General features: G+C 46.3%; 1 long non-coding RNA gene across 1 annotated transcript in view; it reads left to right on the top strand.

The window, feature by feature from the left end:
- LOC144229380 (uncharacterized) overlaps positions 1-6,118 on the top strand; it is a 59,710-nt gene extending 53,592 nt beyond the window's left edge. The window contains exon 3 of the long non-coding RNA XR_013334478.1: positions 5,162-6,118. This is a non-coding gene — a long non-coding RNA (uncharacterized LOC144229380). The remainder of the gene's footprint in view (positions 1-5,161) is intronic.
- The last annotated feature ends 1,324 nt before the right edge of the window (positions 6,119-7,442 follow it).

Raw genomic sequence — 7,442 nt, 5'->3', positions numbered from 1 at the left:
GGGGCGAAGTCTAAATCTCTGTGACCATCTCACAATAAGCATATTCTCCCCGCTGAGATGCCTGGTATTATCCCCAGCCTGAGGCTCTCGGCCATTGCAACCTTTGTTCTCCATGGGCCAGAGTCATCTCCCACCTGTGTGTCTGCATGGATTTAAAGGCTCAAATGTAGGAACTGGAACCGAAAAACGCCTTAAAGAAAACGTACGGGGAAAGCTCCTTGACATTGGTCTTGGCAGTGATTTGTTTTAGCTCCGATACCAAAATCACAGGCAACAGCGTCAAATATGAACAAGTAGAAGTCCCTCAAACTAAAAAGCTTCTGCACAGCAAAGGTAACCACAAAACGAAAAGGCAGTCCTGCAGAGCGGGAGAAAACACGTGCAAACCATAGGTCTGATTCGGGGTTAATACTTAAAACACATCAGACCTCATATAGCTCAAAAACAAAAACAAAACAATAAAACCCAACACAGCGAAACAAAAAAACAATTGAAGAATGGGCAAAGGTACTGAAGTGATATTTTTTCCGAAGAAGATCTACAAACGGCCAGCATATCTACGAAAAGGTATTTAACAGCACTATTCGTCAGAGAAATGCAAATCAAAATCACACTGGAGGATGGGAACTTGTCCTGTTTGCCCTACACCCCTCCCTATGCTTCTCGCGGCAGACGGAGTGACCTGTCAGATTGGCCACAGTGAGGAAATGGCCGCTGCTCCCCCATGTAAGTGGCCTGGTCCCTCACACCCCAACAATTCTGAAACCTGCAGGCAGGCTTTCTAAGTGGAACTTAAGGGGCGCCTAAGTGGCTCAGTCGGTTAAGCGTCCGACTTCGGCTCAGGTCATGATCTCACGGTCCGTGGGTTTGAGCCCCGCAACGGGCTCTGTGCTGACAGCTCAGGGCCTAGAGCCTGCTTCGGATTCTGTGTCTCCCTCTCTCTCTGCTCCTCCCCCATTCGTGCTTTGTCTCTCTCTGTCTCTCAAAAATAAATAGATGTTAAAAAAAAAAACAACTAAGTGGAATTTAAAGCAAGTGAGCTTCACCAAGGTTGGGTGTCTTTCAACATGGGCGACCAGCGCCCCTTCAGGAGAGATTAAGCCCTGCACATCACATTTTCAGAAGAAAGCACTTTCTACTTTTGGATATAAACCTGGATATGGTCTCTGTCAAGAAGGCCTTGTGAATGAAGTTTCATGAAAACAGGCTATATCAGGAAAAATGTAAACTCCCGCATGACAATGGAGAAAGACCAGTTATACCCAGAGTTAGGGCAAATCTCAGAACCCGATTCTGATTCTTAACGATAAAGCAACATTTGGCACCACTTCATACTTTTGGATTTTCTTATTTTTCTTCTTGCAGGATCATGGGAAAAAGCAGAACTGGGGAAATATAGGAACTTGGATCAACAAAAAGGGACTTTCCTGAAATAAATTTCAAGCAGGAAGTGGTCAGCATTCTCGTGGGTAGAAAGAAGATTATGGAAAATGAGAAATTACATTTTTTAAAAGCCTACAGAAATGAGCTCTGGGTATCTGAGGCATCTCTGGAAAGCTTGATGGATTCACAGCCAACGAAAACAAGAGTAGACCAAACAGTGATTCAGAATAGGTAATGAATGGGAGAGCTAACAAATTGGGTGTCGTTCCTTACGTGAAAAAAATTTGTAATGCTATATGAATGTAGTACGTGAAATGCGGAGCATAAACTTCATACACAGCAGAAGTGGTTAGAAGAAGAAAATTCCCAGATACTGTATGTGAAAAGAAAAAGATTAAAAATATTCACCCCACGAGGAACATAGAGTGAGTCTCTCAAGCCTATAAAATTGACCATAGAGCTAAAGAAATAAAATAAAAATAATAATATAAGCTAATATCTATGGAGCACTTGGTAGATATCAGAGCCCGTGCTGAGTACTTTTCATGGATTATATCAGTTTTACAACGAACCTATGTAGAAGTTAGACTTAGCAATTCTAAAACACACGCATGCATGCGCATAAACACAAATATACACACCCATGCATAAATATGCATCTACACATAAAGGCACACATATATATGAATGGATGTATATATATGCACGTATATGTACAAGCCGTATATATAAGCAAATGAGCATTCCATCATCTTTGGGTTAGCTTTGTGGGACGTGGACATGGAACATGCCAGGGTCATGCCCACGCAGCGACAGTTTTCATGGGCTCACAGTTCAGTAGGATGAAAAAGACAATTAACCCGCAAGCTATCAAGTCTCAGCAAGCTTCAAAGATGCTCTTTAGGGGGTAGGAGCGGTGGCAAAAGAGAAGGGTTAGGTGTGAGAGTGAGGGAGCAGAAGACATACTAAGTGGAATCCTGGCTTTGCTTAAATCTTTGCTTTTATAGAACATTGGAGGCGCCATGTTCTATAAAAGACGGAAACGCGTCACAGGGAAGAGGGCCTGCGCACCCAGGTAACTCGGGTTTTTCACCTACACCTGCCCTTGCAAAGGAAAAGGCACGAGCAGCTCCCTCTTGAGACACCAGGCCAAAGCGATGGACACAAACGGTCAAAACCAAGATTCGATCGTCTGTGGTCTTCAACATTTTTTACACTGTCCTCTCACCGACAGACAGCATTTAACACACACCCCTATGTATTGCTGTATCAGTACAACGGGTATATGATAAATAGCCACAAACACACTTTGGAAAAGATGATTGTATCTATTTTGATGTTTTCTTCCCACACCTCACTTTGGAGGCCCAGCTCAGGGTCTCAGGAAATGAACAGCAACAGCCGCGAGGTGCCGCTAGGTGGCGCTCTGCATCATATGCATAGAGCCGCTAATTCAGGCAGATACTAGGAACATTATAGCAAAGACACCTTTAAATTGTGGATGTAAGCCGCATCTCTCTTTGTCAGGACTTAAGGGACTGCAAATCAGCTGGCCACTTACTCGTCCCTCCCTAAATCTGTCCAGTGTGCTTTTCCAAATTGTCTTCACATTTTAGTCTTGAACAGAACTTCCTCCAATCCTATGTAAATTATAATCGCCCCCCTCCCCCCCAAACCAGTGCCTGGTGGGAATAATTTAAGTGCAGCGCCGCTCCCTAGCAGTGGGTTAGGAGCACCAAGGGTTCTAGAGAGAAGGAGAAGGAGACATTGAGCGTACCTAGGGGAACTCAGGCTTCCCTTGCTGAAGTGATCCCTCTATTAATGGTCTGTGGTACTTGCTGTGTCAGAATCCCCCGGGCTAGTTTTAGAAATGTACATTCCTGGGTCCCAGAGGTCAGGCTCTCTGCTGTGGTGTCCAAGCTCCTTAGACTGATTCTGGTCCCCGGTAATATTGGAGAACCAATTGAACTGGTTGGACAGAGCTGGGTCAGTTTGGGGTGGAACCATTTCCTTCCTCTGTGATCTTATGTAGTTGGCTTAACTCCTCTGATGCCACCTGTATCTCTGAGTTAGGCCATCATCTTTAGGATGGAGCTCCTATTCCTGGCCTCATAGAGGCGATGTGAAGATTTAATGGAATGAATGAAGCATTCGTTTGCATTCGCGACTTGAGAAGTGTGACTGCCTTCCCTCTTCCTTCTCTTCCTCCGCCAGCCTCCATTCCGTAACACTGTCCGGGTACCAGTAACTTCATCTCACAGAGTTCTTCCCAAGATCCTCCTCACTCTCTCCTTTGGCCCATCATTCCCTTTGGGGACCTGCCCTCGTGAACAGGAGCCAAACTTGGAATGATTTCACTTTCATGCTCTCCGTTCAGAACAGGTTTCCAGTGTTCTGTTCACTTAGGTGGCCAGCTCTGGAGCGTTGGTTATCTCGCAAATTAATCCATCGTGACGTGTTAACGGAGAAGAGTAGTGTGTTAACATAATACCTGGCAGGTTATAAATTAACTGGGTATTTCGGTTACGATGGTTCAGTCGAAAGGCAACCAAATCGTGGGAAATGCAGACCTAGGACCGAGAGATGGGCGCTGCCAACCTGGTAACAGAGTCCTGCTTGGTGGGTTTCTGTTCGCACCTGGCCCTGGGGTGTTCCCCACCGTCCCAGGGGTGACCACAGGACAGCAGACTAGTTCTAAGTTCCAAAACAGCCCAAGTACTGTTCTCCGCAGTGTGGACCCCTAGACAATGAGCCTCACTCGTGGGTTCACGGAGATGTTAGGACACTTTTGCTCAACTCCTGCAATTTGCCCTTATGAAAGGCCCCGGAATCTACGACCCACTGCCCGGCGTGGGCCAGCGAGTGTGAAACAGCCATGTGGCTCGTACAAGTGGGCGTCCTAGCTGGCTGTGTCTGTCTGGCCTTGGCCCTCGGGCTTGCCACGTGAAGAGCCGTTTTCTGTGTGTAGAAGCAACTGCCGGCCTCAGCCTGCCCGCTGGTGGGCTCTAGGGAGGTCCGAAAATTGCCACGGGGCCCCCGGGACTTCCTCTTTCCCTCCAGATCCTGCCAGGCTGCTGTTTCTGGATGATGAGCCTTGTGAGGGACTGGAACTCCAACCTCCTCAGTCAGTTTAAGTCTAGGCTCTTCCAAACCATTTAATTAATATAAATCTCCGAGAAGGAGGGGCGCCTGTGGGGGCTCAGTCGATTGAGCATCTGACTTTGGCTCAGGTCATGATCTCACGGTTCGTTGGAGCCCCACGTCGGGCTCTGTGCTGACAGCCTGGAGCCTGGAGCCTGCTTCCGATCCTGTGTGTGTGTCTCTCTGTCTGCCCCACCCCTGCTCATGCTCTGTCTCTCTCAAAAATAAACATTAAAAAATATTTCTAAAAATCCCAAGAGAGAGAAATATAACCACTGACCTGTATAACAAACATGTTAGAAATTGATTACAACGTGGGGCGCCTGGGTGGCTCAGTCAGTTAGGCATCCCACTTCAGCTCAGGTCATGATCTCAGAGTTCCTGAGTTCAAGCCCCATGTCGGGCTCTGTGCTGTCATTGCAAAGCCTGCTTCTGATCCTCTGTCCGCTCTCTCTCTGTCCCACACGCGTGCTCTCTCTCTCTAATAACTAAACATTAAAAAAAAAAATTGGTTACAACCCAAGATGAAGGTAATCTTGGATCTTATCCAAGTTTGTTAACTCTTAACAGCTTCTTAACTGTTTAAAATTTGAGATAAGCAGAAAGAATATGAATTTGTTTTTTTTTTCTTTTACAGTTTATAGAAAGAATATGTATTTGAATGTGGCAAAGAGCAGAGTCCAGCCAGTGTGACCCAGGGAAGGTCTCGCCGAGCCGTTTGTAGAAGGTCATGCTCACCGAGCCAGATGGGAATCGACTCTGGGGGCGTGTGGGAAAGAGATGGGTTTTAAGCCAACGGCACACCCAAAACCACTGCTTCCAAACCGAAGATTCCCACCTGCAACCACTGCTCTTTCTCTTCGTTCTTGTGCACTCCACGAGGCTTGCCGTGGGCGTCTAAAGCCAGAAAGGAAACTGAGAGGGAGGGGGGAGGCAAAGGCAGAAAGACGAGAGAGACATAAAACCTAAAACAGCGTGAGCCTCGTTTCATGTGTCTGTCGGCCATCTGGATGTCCTCTTTGGAGAAGCGTCTGTTCAGCGTCCCTCCTCATCAGGGAAATGCAGATCAAAACCACACTGAGATACCACCTCACGCCGGTCAGAGTGGCTAAAATGGACAAATCAGGAGACTCTAGATGCTGGCGAGGATGTGGAGAAACGGGCACCCTCCTACGCTGTTGGTGGGAATGTAAACTGGTGCGGCCCCTCTGGAAAACAGTGTGGAGGTTCCTCAGGAAACTAACAATAGAACTCCCCTATGACCCAGCAATAGCACTGCTAGGAATTTACCCGAGGGATACAGAAATGCTGATGCAGAGGGGCACATGGACCCCAGTGTTCACAGCAACACTCTCCACAATAGCCAAACCATGGAAAGAGCCAAAACACATGTTGATGTATCCATCAACAGACGAATGGATCAAGAAGATGTGGTTTATCTCTACAATGGAATACTACATGGCAATGAGAAAAAATGAAATCTGGCCACGTGTAGCAACGTGGATGGACCTTGAGGGTGTTATGCTGAGCGAAATAAGTCAGGCAGAGAAGGACAAATATCATATGTTTGCACGTATAGGAGGATTCGGAGGAACTTAACGGAAGATCATGGGGGAGAAGAAGGGGGGAAATAGTGGGGGAGAAGGAGGGAGGCAAACCATGAGAGACACTTGAACGCTGACAACAAACTGAGGACTGATGGGGGTGGGGGAGAGAGGAAGGGGGGAGATGGGCATGGAGGAGGGCGCTTGTGGGGATGAACACTGGGTGTTATATGGAAACCAACTTGACAATAAACAATGAAAGAAAAAAATAAAACAGCGTGAGCCTGTCCTGTGGCCATCACACTGTCGCCAGCACGGGGACCAGTCAAACGGGTTAATTTTTGCCCTGGTGTTCTCCAAAGCACACCTCTTCGGAGCCTGCTTGGGATTGTCTCTCTCTGCCCCACCCCTGCTTGTGCTGTCTCTCAAAATAAAGAAATTTAAACATGTTAGCATTATTAAAAAATCAAAAATAAACTAAAATACCTCGCAGGGTGTGCAACCTGATTTTCCCTTTCACCCTGGTTAGCACGAGAAGGCGGAAGTACATAAAAAAGCACGTTTGGGGGGAGGGGACAGCCTCACCACAAAGACAAGTGCATGTCCTTGCTGGGCCCGCTAGTTTCCTGGGGTCCTGGGGAGCAACACACCCAGGTTCTCAAGTCACCATCCCCCTCACGTACCCTACCAACATTTGATGTCCTTTCGGCTGTTTTCTACAACAAACCCTGTACATAGCCTCATGTCAAAATACGCTGCGGTTTCCGAGATGCACTATTTTCAGTTTCCCTTCCTCTTAATCCATTTCAGAAGACGTTTAGGTCGTCTTCAAGTGCTTTACGGTTTATAAATCACCAAAATAACTTCAACATTATGTGTTGATGTGCTTTAATAGAAGAAACTTTATGATGGCCAAGAGCCAATTGTTATGACATTATCTTTGTTTTCACTAAAGAAGGAGAAAGGCATCTATTAAGTACAATAAAGCTTAAAGACATTGACAAATAGTTGGCTCTCGCAGCTCATGTCTTTATTCATTCCAGAGATGAATTTGGGAATTTGTGACCCTTATCGATTACAAGTCCTTTAGAAATAATTCATATACTGTGTATTCACAGCTATACTTACGACCTTTGGCATTTTGATGCATGAGGAAAATATAGTCTCTCCCAATGAGTGCTCTGAGATTTGAACCCATGCACGCTATCTTCCAAAGGGCACAGACACCTCTGTAGGTCATTGCTCTCATGAAATAAAGCAAAGTGATCAGGTTTCAAACTTTGAACTCCTGTGACTTTATACCCAATGGAAAGTATGTGTGTCTTCAGAATGTCTTGGTCCTTTCCATTGCTGCCGTTGAATGGGAAAGCTGAG

Source organism: Crocuta crocuta, unplaced genomic scaffold (assembly GCF_008692635.1).
Source record: "Crocuta crocuta isolate KB4526 unplaced genomic scaffold, BGI_CrCroc_1.0 scaffold224, whole genome shotgun sequence".
NCBI lineage: Eukaryota > Metazoa > Chordata > Mammalia > Carnivora > Hyaenidae > Crocuta > Crocuta crocuta.
The sequence above is the reverse complement of the archived record's forward strand: the minus strand, read 5'-3'. Positions and strand labels throughout refer to the sequence as shown.